Raw genomic sequence first — 12,903 nt, 5'->3', positions numbered from 1 at the left:
CAAAATAAGTAAACTTTTTTAAAAAGTTGCTTTTGGGACACCTGGGTGGATCAGTCAGTTAAGCGTCCAACTTTGGCTCAGGTCATGATCTTGCAGTTCGTGAGTTTGAGCCCCGCATCAGACTCTCTGCTGCCAGCACAGAGCCTGCTTTGGGTCCTCTGTCCCCTTCTCTCTGCCCCTCCCTTGCTGGCACATTTTCTTTCTTAAAAGTAAATAACCATTAAAAAAAATTTTTTTTTCAGTTGCTTTTTGGGCACCTCTTGTAAAAAACACAACAGTGATTGATGGTGATTTTCTTTTTTTTTTTTTTAATGTTAATTTATTTTTTGAGAGAGAGAGAGAGAGAGGGAGAGACAGAGCGTGAGAAGGGGAGAGCCAGAGAGAGAGGGAGACACAGAACCTGAAGCAGGCTCCAGGCTCCGAGCTGTCAGCACAGAGCCCAACACGGGGCTCCAACTCCCAAACTGTGAGATCATGACCTGAGCCGAAGTCGGATGCGCCACCCAGGCGCCCCAGTGGTGATTTTCATGCTGGGATAGTGGTGGTAATTTCTCTTGCTGAAGAGAGGGAGGGAAGGAACCTCACAAGTTTAATCTCTGGTGGGATGATCCTTCTCCATGTCAGAACTGTTGCCAAAGGAAATTGGAGGTTTTGCAGGCATGGCCGGTTTGACACTTTCCCCACCAGTATCTCGTGCATCCTTGCCTGGGTGGTGGACGGGGCCAGTCCCTGATGATTTCATGCCCAGGAGGACTGGGGGGCAGGGGCAGGGGTACATTCAGAAGAGCTGACGTGTCTAGAACATTTTCCCTGTATGAAACTCAGCTGGGTCAGGAAACTTGCAGACCACAGCTTGGACGCTTAGAGACCAGAGGAAGTGCTACTAACAGCTGTTGGTAAGTACTGATTGGTAGGGGTGCGTTAGCGAGGCCCCATAAGAGGAAAGTAATTTGTCAAAGGTTACACAGATATATCAAGAGGGAAGTCTCAAATGGAAAGAGAAAAATCCATCCATGGACTTGTCATGCTTACTAATAGTAAAGTTAGTCTATTCCTCTTACCTGAGAACTTTACACTGATAATCTCATTCAATCCTTACAAAATCTGTGAGGTGTGTGGAGGTATTACAAATATTTAACAACCAAAAAAAAAAAAAAAAGAAAGAAACCCACAACCCCCCCTCCAAAAGATTTAACAACCTACGGAGTAATGTAAATAATTATTAACTCAATGCACAGATCAAAAATTTTAAAACACACTCCACCACCGCCCCTGCTTTATTTCTAAGTAAACTAAGCCATGTGATACAAAGCTACTTAAGAAGTGATATACATATTTCTGCAAATTGTTAATCAAATCATTCTCATATTGTCCAAAATTTGGTTGATGTTTAGAAATGGTTGGTGCAGTCTTTTGATACAGGGCTCACTGTCGGGGATGATCTGATATGGGGAAGTGCCTTGAACTTTTCCAATGAATTCTTTTAAATAGATAGCCACGTGTAGTCTCAATAGAGAATTCCTCTTCCCATCAAGGATATTACTCATGATGTTAAATCTTCAACCCCTGATGACCAATAATAATTACAACTTTTTATTTATTTATTTATTTATTTATTTATTTATTTATTTATTTATTTAAAATGTTTATTTATTTTTGAGAGAGAGAAAGAAAGAAACAGAGAAGAAATGGGCAAAAGACATGAACAGACACTTTTCCAAAGAAGACATCAGATGGCTAACAGACACATGAAAGGATGTTCAACATCATTCATTCTCAGGGAAATACGAATCAAAACCACAATGAGATACCACCTCACACCTGTCAGAATGGTTAACATTAACAACTCAGGAAACAGCAGATGTTGGTGAGGATGTAGCGAAAGGGGAACACTTTTGCACTGCTGGTGGGAATGCAAACTGGTTCAGCCACTTTGGAAAACAGTATGGAGGTTCCTCAAAAAATCAAAAATAAGGGCTCCTGGGTGGCTTAGTTTGTTAAGCATCTGACTTTGGCTCAGGTCATGATCTCACAAGAGTTCGAGCCCTGCATCAAGCTCCATGCTGACAGCTCAGAGCTGGAAGCCTGCTTTGGATTCTGTCTCCATCTCACTCTTCCCCTCCCCCACGTGTGCTCTGTCTCTCTCTGTCTCTGTCTCTCTCAAAAATAAGTAAATATTAAACAAAATTTTAAAAATTAAAACTAGAACTACCCTATGACCCAGCAATTGCACTATTAGGTATTTATCCAAAGGGTACAAAAATGCTGATTTGAAGGGGCACATGCACCTCCATGTTTAGAGCAGCACTATCAACAATAGTCAAATTATGGAAAGAGCCCAAATGTCCATCGACTGACAAATAGATAAAGAAGATACGGTACATATATACAATGGAATACTACTCAGAGATGAAAAAGAATGAAATCTTGCCATTTGTAACAACATGGATGGAATTAGAGGGTATTATACTAAGTGAAATAAGTCTGTCAGAGAAAGACAGATATCATATGATTTCACTCGTGGAATTTGAGAAACACAACAGATGAACATAGGGGAAGGGAAAGAAAAATATGATAAAAACAGAGAGGGAGGAGGCAAATCATAAGAGACTGTTAAATGCAGAGAACAAACTGAGGGTTCCTGGAGGGGTGTTGGGTGGGGGGTGGGTTAAATGGGTGATGGGAATTAAGGAGCACTTAACTGGGATGAGCACTGGGTGTTATATGTAAGTGATGAATCACTAAATTCTACTCCTGAAACCATTATTACACTATATGTTAACCAACTTGGATTTTAATAATAATAATAATAATAATAATAATAATAATAACTCAACTCTAGAATATTGTCGGGTGGAGATGAAGTGCCATGGAGAGAAAAAGGCCTCATGGAATCTAATTTCTGAGGGGATTGTTATGTTGGTGTAACTATTCTCTAAGAAACTGTAATGTTGGATACATGTCATAGAGCATTTGTCAAAACCCACAGAAGTGCCCAACACCAAGAGTGACCTTTAACATAAATAAAGGACTATAGTTGATGATAATATATGGGTATTGGTTCATCAATTGTAACAAATGTACTACACTAATGCAAGATGTTAATAGTAAGGGAGACTATGGAGTTGGAGGCAGGGTGCGTATATTGAACTCTATGTACTACCTGCTCAGTTATTCTGTAAATTTAACACTGGACTAAATAAATCAAGTCTTAAAAAAAAAAAAAAAAAAGAAACATGCTATCTATATACTGTATGTAAATGAAAGCATTTAAAAAATTCAAAAAAAATGATAAAACTACATATTAAATTGTGTTAAAAATTCTGACAGCATTTTCTGAATATCCTCACTTGCTGTATAGACACAATTTTGATTTGAAAATTTCCAGAATTTTTATCTGTGTGAAGTAGATTTAAGGTATTCTTTTTTTTTTTTTTTTTTTTTTTTTTTTAATTCAAATTCAAGTTAGTTGGCATACAGTGTAGTCTTGGCTTCAGGAGTAGAACCCAGGGATTCATCTCTTGTATAGGATACCCAGAGCTCATCCCAAAAAGTTCCTTCCTTAATGCCCATCACCCATTTAACCCATCCCCCACCCAACACCCCTCCAGGAACCCTCAGTTTGTTCTCTGCATTTAACAGTCTCTTATGGTTTGCCTCCTCCCTCTCTGTTTTTATCGTATTTTTCCTTCCCTTCCCCTATGTTCATCTGTTGTGTTTCTCAAATTCCACATATGAGTGAAATCACATGATGTCTTTCTCCGAATGACTTATTTCACTTAGCATAATACCCTCTAGTTCCATTCATGTTGTTGCAAATGGCAAGATTTCATTCTTTTTCATCTCTGAGTAGTATTCCATTGTGTATATGTACCGTATCTTCTTTATCCATTTGTCAGTCGATGGACATTTGGGCTCTTTCCATAATTTGACTATTGTTGATAGTGCTGCTCTAAACATGGAGGTGCATGTGCCCCTTCAAATCAGCATTTTTGTACCCTTTGGATAAATACCTAATAGTGCAATTGCTGGGTTGTAGGGTAGTCCTAGTTTTAATTTTTTGAGGAACCTCCATACTGTTTTCCAGAGCGGCTACACCAGTTTGCATTCCCACAATAAGATACCACCTCACACCTGTCAGATTTAAGGTATTCTTTTCATTATTTTGCTCGCTGACATTGTAGAATTTATTAGAGCAATGAGCTTTGCCAGCATATGATTACCATTCCGATTAAATATATTTAGTATTTTCAACTTTTCACATTACAGCTGCTGAACCCCATTTATTCACAACCTCTGAAGGCTATTCATGTTTTTTGTTACGATAATCCAATTGTTTTTCATTGCACAAGCAGAAACTGTTTACTGTATTTTGTACTTTTCTTGCACAGTGTAAAAAGATACTCTGGGCTGGGCCCTATAGCAGATGTTCTGGGCTGCAATTCATTATTTGTTTTGTATCTTATTTGTTCCCACGGATTCTGTATTTGATTGACTAGTGCTCCCCAGACTTCATATCCGTCCAGAACCTTAGAATATGGGCTTACTCGGAAGTGAGGTCTTTGCAGATGTAGTTAGTCAAAATGCAGTCATACTGGTGTCCTTACAAGAAGGAGGCTTTGTGATTCTTCACAGCGGCAGGGTCTGGCAGGGGCTCTGGTAATTTTGTCTGTTTTCCAGTTTTCCTGCATCCAGGATGGCCTGGGCTGCTGCTGAGAAGGCAGCCCCATCCCTGGGTCCCAGAATGATTTCAACTGACCCCCTAACCCCTCCCAGGGAAGGGGCTGCTGAAGATTCTGGGGTGGGTAGGAGGAGTTCACAAGGCCAGATGCAGGCCTTGCCCTCCTTCTCCTGATTCTTCTTGGACTTTCCTCCATCTGTCTGCAGCTGGGAATAAGCGACTTTGGTGTCCATGCCTGGACTGAGCCGGTGACCTCCCAGTTGTGGGGGTCACCACTCAGGAACTGCATCATGTGACTGAATTCACCAGGGTCTGCCCTGCCTCTGAATTTGCCGCACACTCATCTAGAGTCTCTCGAGAACCCATGGGGAGAATCTAGCATGTACTGAGCTCTTGCTAGCCAGGGGTCGGTCCATCAGATGGACCAGCTCCCTGCGTCCACGTAACACTGTGAGTTGTTCTGTTTCGAAAAGGGAAAAACCATTCGGGAACAGACGGATCTAAGTCTGCAGCTGGTAAGGCAGATCTGGGGCACTAACCAAGGTGCCTGGCCATACCTAGCTAAGGTAGATTGTAGTTAGAAGACTAAACCACATCTCCCTCCTCCCCTACCTACGATCACGGGGGAACACAGGCCCATCCTCAACAGAAAACTTACTTCAGCGAATGTCAAAACATTTATCTTCTTGGAAGAAAGTTGAAGGGGCTTCTACCACACCAGCTAGCAACAGAATCCTGCATCCAGAGCTGTGTCGTATAGACCTAGAACTTTCCCTCTTGATCTACAAGTGTGCCAAGGTAGGCACAGGGCATCCCTACAGTTTTGCTTGTAATCATGAGAAACTGCAGACACTTAAGCGCCCATCGATTGGGAACTAGTTATTTAAATGATAGGCATTCCTTACAATGGTATGTTTTTTGACATCCTGTTCTTTTAAACAGTTTTGCTGAGATATACACACCATAAAATTTAAAGTGCACAGTTTGGGGTTTTTAGTATAACCACAAAGCTGTGCAACTATCACCACAATCTAACTTTAGAACGTTTTTGGGGCACCTGGGTGGATTAGTAGGTTAAGCGTCGGACTCTTGATTTTGGCTCAGGTCATGTTCCCAGGATTGTGGGATCAAGCCCTGTGTAGGACTGAGTGTGGAGCCTGCTTAAGATTCTCTCTTTCTCTCTCTCTCTCTCTGCCCCTTCCTCATTCACACCCTCTCTCTCTAAATAAATAATAAAATAAAATGAGAATAATTATAGTTAAAAAAAAGAGTATTTTTATTACCCCAAAAATGATTCCCATACATAATGAGATCTTTTGGAGACATTTTTAAAAAATAAGGTAATTCTGGATGTATATAAATGAAAATATATTCATAATGGGCAAAAGGTGAAAAAAAAGCACATTGCAGAAATATATAACATATTATCCAGCGGTGCCTGGGTGGCTCAGTCAGTTAAGCATCCCACTCTTGGTTTTGGCTCAGGTCATGATCTCATCGTTCATGAGTTCAAGCTCCACGTTGGGCTCGGCACTCACAGCACAGAGCCTGCTTGGGATTTTCTCTCTCTATCTCGCTGTCTGTCCCACTCATGGACAAATACTCTCTCCCTCTCTTTCTCTCTCAAGATAAATAAATAAACATTTTAATTTACTTAAATTCTTTTTAATGTTTATTTATTTATTTTGAGAGAGAGAGAGAGAGAGAGAGAGAGCATGAGCAGGGGAGAGGCAGAGAGAGAGAGAGAGAGAGAGAGAGAGAGAGAGAATCCCAAGCAGGCTCTGCACTGTCAGAGCAGAGCCCAGCAAGGTGGGGCTTGATCTCAAGAACTGTGAGATCATGACCTGAGCCAAAACCAAAAGTCAGACACCTAACTGACTGAGCCAACCAGGTGCCCCAATAAATAAACATTTTAAAAAATAAAATAAAAACTAGCGGTACCTGGGTGGCTCAGTTGGTTAAGCATCCGACTTCGGCTCAGGTCATGATCTGGCAGTTCATGAGTTCGAGCTCCATGTCAGGCTCTGTGCTCATGCTCTAGCTCTCTCTCTCTCTCTCAAAAATAAACATTAAAAAAATTTTTAATAAAAAATAAATAAAATAAAATGATAAAAATGGTAAATTAAAAAAACATTATCCTATTTATTTATTATAGTATGTATACTTACATATATATCTTTTTTTTAAGTTTATTTATTTTGAGAGAGAGAGAGAGAGAACACAAGCGGTGGAGGGGCAGAGAGAGAGAAAGTGGGGGGAGAAAGAATCCCAAACAGGGATTTTTTTCAGTGCAGAGCCCAATGCAGGGCCTGAAGTCATGAACAGCAAGCTCATGACCTAAGCTGAAACTGAGTTGGACGCTTAACCTACTGAGCCACCCAGGCATCCCTATGCTATGTTTTAGAAATACTTTAAAAAAAATTTTTTTAACGTTTATTTTATTTTTTTTTTATTTTTTTTTTTAAATTTTTTTTTTTTCAACGTTTATTTTTGGGACAGAGAGAGACAGAGCATGAACGGGGGAGGTGCAGAGAGAGAGGGAGACACAGAATCGGAAACAGGCTCCAGGCTCCGAGCCATCAGCCCAGAGCCCGACGCGGGGCTCGAACTCACGGACCGCGAGATCGTGACCTGGCTGAAGTCGGACGCTTAACCGACTGCGCCACCCAGGCGCCCCTTTAACGTTTATTTTTGAGAGAGAGAGAGAGAGTGAGAGAGACAGAGCAGGAGTGGGGGAGGGGCAGAGAGAGAGAGGGAGACACAGAATCCGAAGCAAGCTCTGGGCTCTGAGCCGTCAGCACAGAGCCCCACACGGGGCTTGAACTCACAAACCCAACCGTGAAATCACGACCTGAGCTGAAGTTGGACGCTCAGCCAACTGAGCCACCCAGGGGCCCCTATGCTATATTTTAATATAATTTTTTACATCAATGATATGTTTAGAAACAAATAATAGCCAAGAGTGACATAAGTCCTGGAGTGACAGAGTCCAGTGTCCATTGATAACGAAGTGCTTAGAAGAAGCTACTGCTGATAAATGTGAAGGTAAAAGAAACGATTTTTGTGCCTAACCTAATCTTCCATTAGATGGCGCCATTGTCAAAGGTCTGTAGTTTGAAATGAGCAGGGGGAGGACAGGTGGCACCCATTAACTGTTTCTGCCTGCAACCACTTTGTTTTTGTTATTGTTTGCTTTTCTTTTAAGTCACAGGGTGGGGGTGGGGGTGGGGGAACAAGTTAAATCTCCCTTCAGCTGTGTCCTACTATTTCAAGCCAGAGGGGTCAATGAAATGAATGCTTATTAAAGGAATTTAGTCATTAGAAGAAAAATACAGTCAGATGCATGTAAAGACTGACAACTAGGAACGAGTTACTTTCCCTCGGTCCTGTAAAAACTTCACTGCTGATAGCCTGATTATCAGAAGTGCAAAGGGCTGTTTGCTCCTTTGGAATTTTCCGTAAATCTGGGCAGACTGGGGATTCCTACTCTTTCACCATCAACAGCCCCTCCATTATTTTCATTTCACAAATCTCATTATTGGGACGATTTTATCCCAAACGGCATTAGCTAAATGTTAATGATTTTTCTATTTTGTGTTTATGTGTGTATGGATTTGATTGATTGAAGTTTCTTTTTTTTTTTTTTTTTTAATATTTATTTTTGAGAGAGAGAGACAGAGTTCGAACAGGGGAGGAGCAGAGAGAGAGGAAGGCACAGAATCGGAAGCAGGCTCCAGGCTCTGAGCTGTCAGCACAGAGCCCGAGGCGGGGCTCAAACCCACGAAATGTGAGATCACGACCTGAGCTGAAGTCGGACGCTTAACCGACTGAGCCACCCAGGTGCCCCTGATTAAAGTTTCTAATGGACAGGGAACAGCCTTGCCAAGATGATATAATTCCAGCTAAAAACAGGACGAACTTGAACTGGGTGGTAAGAACAAAGGCCCTTGGGTTGGCCCCTAACCAGCCATGGCACCATGGGTGAGTTACTGTTAGCTGCACTGACATAGGACCGGGCCACAGTGCACGTAAAATGATTTAGTGCACTATGATAAAGGGCAGTTACTATTACTGGGTTTTTATTCAGCGTGTGTCACTTCATCCACAGGCAGCCTTCCTCTACCTGTGGTTCTGGAGGCGCAGCTTGGAGGGGCAGCAGGCAAGAGACCAACCCTGGAGCTGGGAATGTGTTTGCAGAGAACCAGCGGAAGGGTAAAGTCCTCCTGCCGACTATCCCTGGCTGGCTTCCTCGTGATTTATCGCTATGGAAACTGAGCTCTTTTCCTCTTCGCTGGCGGCTGCTTGGGGGCTTGCTCAGAGCTCAGAAGTTCCTTCCTCTTTCCTGTTGCAGAAATGCCACAGTGACCGTTGTCCAAGAACTGCAGCTCACACCTGAAGAGCTGGATCTTGGGAAAAAACAATCTCATTTGATTCCCCAGGGGTTGTGGGGGCCTTCTGGGTAAGCGGAGGCCCGAGAACAATGCAGCCTCCGGGGCTGAACCAGGCCCCCGCTTTTCCCCTTCCTTCAGCTTTCCTAGCTGCGTTTAAAAAATGGACTTTCAGGCAGTCGCAGGTAGTATTGTGTTAACGAAAGAAAACTTAAACTCAAAGTCCCTTTGTGTGGGCAGAGCCTTTCTACAAGGGCCAGGCAGATGTGATCTATGGGCAGCGCAGGGTCTCTTCCACGGCAAGTGCCTACCCACTGGCGGAGACCCCCCCACCCCCAAGAGCAATCTGTTCTTGGAGGGTAAGGCTTTGCAGATGGAGGGCAGATGCGGAGGGGGGAGGGGGGAGAGGCAAATGCCTGGGTGATTGGTATTCAGAGGGCAGGCACCCTGTGTCATCACTTCCACATTTACTTGAGTTTCAGGGGTTATCACCTGGTGCTTGGTGACAGCTGGCTCTGCTGGGGTGGGCCCAGCACTCAGGCCATTCTTCAGAAGCCAGCACCCGGCTCAGAGCACCCTGGCCCTGGTATCACACACACTGTGCCAGGTTCTTGATGTGAGGACACTGGTCAGGCGATGAGTGGGGACCCCAGAGACAATGAAGGAAGCTCCCTGGCCAGGAAGGAGTTCTTGAGACACTGTCAGGCTCATCAGGCCCTTCTGTGGCTGCCCAGGTAAGTCATGGCCAACCTCAGGGGCCGTCTCTGTAAGCCAGCTTAAGGGATGGCATTTTGGCCTCATCTATGGGGGAGGAGGAGACTAAGGACACCTTACATTTATCCTTTCACTGTTCCAGAGGTCCACGTGAGGATAATTTTCTGGTTGCAACTGATCATGAAATTATCTGGGAGGGAGACATCCCACTGAGGAGCTGGGGCATTTTAGTGCATCTCTAGAATAATGTTCAACCCCCCCACCCTTTACCTCCTCGAACATCCACGATCTTTCCTAGGTCTCAAAATGTTTCTGTTCACTTTCCCCCTAGAATGTCCCATTATTTGGAACATGTTTGTTCCTTGTCACCCTGGGAGAAGATTTCCGGGTTTTTTCCAGGTTGGAAGTAGCAGTGTGAACATTCATGTTTTATTTTTGTCAGTGGAGTGGCCTGAACCCCTAGATCCCAGGAGGGCCCCAGCATTAGAGAGAAGATGGTGACAGACGTGGTCTTGCCACAGGCCTTCAGAGCAGCTCAGATCACCTCTTCCTTTTAGTACAAGAAAAGGAGCCTCTTGGAGGAGAGCATCCGGGTTCTCCCTGATTTGCTCTGTGCCGGTGGGACCAGCAGAAATGGAGGACCCTCGGGGCACCTGGGTGGCTCAGTCAGTGAAGCGTCCAACTCTTGCTTTCAGCTCAGGTCATCATCTCAAGGTTTTGTGGGTTCAAACCCTGAGCGGAGCCTGCTTGGGATGCTCCCTTTCTCTGCCCCTCCCCCACTCGCACTGTCTCTGTCTCAAAATGAATAATTAAACTTAAAAAAAAAAAAAAAGAAATGGAAGGTTTTCACGTAATGCTCAGCTTCCCTGTCACCACCTGGCGTCACTCCACACAAGACCCAGGAGAACTGGAGGGTGGAAGGCCATAGCATATTTTCCTGGAGATTTGCTCAGTTTGTCGTTAATAGTTTGTTCCTTTTTATTGCTGAAGAATATTCCATAGTATGGATATACCGCTGCTTAACCATTCACCCATTGAAGGACATCTGGGCTAATTGAAGCTTTTTTTGGAAAAGTTGGAATTATAAATAATTCCAGCACAGCTGCTGTGCACATTCATGTACAGATATTTGTGTGAACACGTGCTTTTTTTTTTTTTTTTTTTTTTTTTTTTTTTTTTTTTTTTTTGAAAGAGGGAGAAAGAGAACACCAGCGGGGGAGAGACAGAAAGGAAGAGAGAGAACCCCATACCCAGGCTTCATGCCCAGGGAGGAGCCTGATGCAGGAATTGATCTCACAACTGAGAGATCATGACCTGAGCTGAAATCGAGTCAGACACTTAATTGACTGAGCCACCCAGGTGTCCAACATGCTTTTTATTTCTCTGGGCAAATTGGTGTCTTTTTAAACAGCTCTCATTAGATCTCATGGTTCATGAGATCCAGCTTGGGACTCTCTCTCCCTCTCTCTCTGCCCCTCCCCAGCTCATGCTGGCGCACGCATGCTCTCTCTTTCTCTCAAATAAACATTTGGGGCCCCTGGGTGGCTCAATCGGTTGAGCGTCCGACTTTGGCTCAGGTCATGATCTCACGGTCTGTGAGTTCGAGCCTGCATCGGGCTCTGTGCTGACAGCTCGGAGCCTGGAGCCTGTTTCGGATTCTGTGTGTGTCTCTCTCTCTGCCCCTCCCCTGCTCATGCTCTGTCTCTCTGTCAAAAATAAATAAACATTAAAAAAAATTAAAAATAAATAAACATTAAAAAAGTAAACAGCTCTAATTAAAGCAGATCACTGAGGTTTGTGAGGGATCCATTTAGAAAGCCCCACGTGTTCTCACATTCTCAATATTAGAAATGTTTACACGGGCTCGCAGCTTGGTCCTAAATCACATGAATCTCATGCCTGTCTATTAGCACTGTTTCCTGTGCATATTCTCATACCCTAACTTGGCTGCCTTTTTTATTTGTATGCATCTATTTATTTTAATTTTGTTTAATCGGGTAGTGAAGTTATAAAGAAACAGGAAACAGCAAGACAGTTGTATAGAACAAATTGAAGGATTACATCCTAGAATAACCTTGGTAAATAAATATTTTATACTCTGTGTTCTTCACCTTTTTCAGACTCTGACCCCTTTGGTATTTGTTCAAAGCCGAAGATTTTCCTATTGTGGGGCATTTCAAGAAGTCCTGAGATGTTTTGCATAGAGCCCAGCTCAGGGCTTGAACCCATGAGCCGCGAGATCATGACCTGAGCCGAAATTGGACGCTTAACCCACTGAGCCACCCAGGCACCCCTGAAATGCTTTTCTTCTAGAGGCATTTGTACAAGGAGTTCAGGCCTTGGAGTCAGGCATCCAACACTCCAACAGACTTTACCACTTAAACTGACTGTGGGACCTTGGGCAAGCATACTAACCTCCCTGAGAGTCTTGTTTGTCTCCTGAAAAACCCCTCTCCAAGTCAATTAGCAGAAACCCCTCTCCAAGTCAATTTAAAATAAGGCAGGGCTTCACTGAACGTTGTTTGAAGGGGACTTAGAGGGGAGAATCCCACTTCCCAGAGAAAGTCCCAGTACTGAGGCCTTTCCCTCAAAATCAAGTCCAGGCCGGCCCTCTCAAAGTCAACCAATCAGTCTTGCTCACTCCCAGATGGGCTCCTTTCTTCTTGAGTTTTGTGTGGTACATCCAGAACTTTTGTCATTCTGCCACCTTTGCTGGCTCCACATGAGACTTGAGCTCTTAGGCTACATTTTGTTTTTGCTTTTGTTCCTGTCCTGCTTGCTGTTTGAGTGGTCAGACAGATCTGCTCAAGTTTCTACAATGAGGACACAGATGCATGTTCATTGTTGCATGGCCCTTCCTAGCATCCAGCCAGAACTGTGACTACCCCCCTCCCCCGCCACAATCAACAGAGGCCACTTAACCACCTTCACAATGACAACAGCTTTCTTCTTTCCTTTCTCTTTGTGTTTAACCTTGACAATCAGCGGGAACACTGCTCTGACCCACCAGGTGTTGGTTTTGACAAATATTTGCCTTCTTAGAAGCTTATTTATCAGTAAGATGAAGAGATGTTCAACAGGTACACGTTCCCCCTGGAGAGGAGAGTGGCTTACGTGGCC

At 43.6% G+C, this 12,903-nt stretch overlaps 1 protein-coding gene across 2 annotated transcripts in view; it reads left to right on the top strand.

Annotated features, from left to right (window-relative positions):
* Window positions 1-9,615: 9,615 nt before the first annotated feature.
* The window catches only part of PECAM1 (platelet and endothelial cell adhesion molecule 1), a 75,226-nt gene continuing 71,938 nt past the window's right edge, over window positions 9,616-12,903 (top strand). For both annotated transcript variants that reach the window (XM_045490668.1, XM_045490667.1), the window contains exon 1: window positions 9,616-9,803. The gene's annotated coding sequence lies outside the window, so the exon portion shown is untranslated. The remainder of the gene's footprint in view (window positions 9,804-12,903) is intronic.

The sequence above is a fragment of the Leopardus geoffroyi genome, chromosome E1 (genome assembly GCF_018350155.1).
Source record: "Leopardus geoffroyi isolate Oge1 chromosome E1, O.geoffroyi_Oge1_pat1.0, whole genome shotgun sequence".
Classification (NCBI taxonomy): Eukaryota; Metazoa; Chordata; class Mammalia; order Carnivora; family Felidae; genus Leopardus; species Leopardus geoffroyi.
The sequence above is the reverse complement of the archived record's forward strand: the minus strand, read 5'-3'. Positions and strand labels throughout refer to the sequence as shown.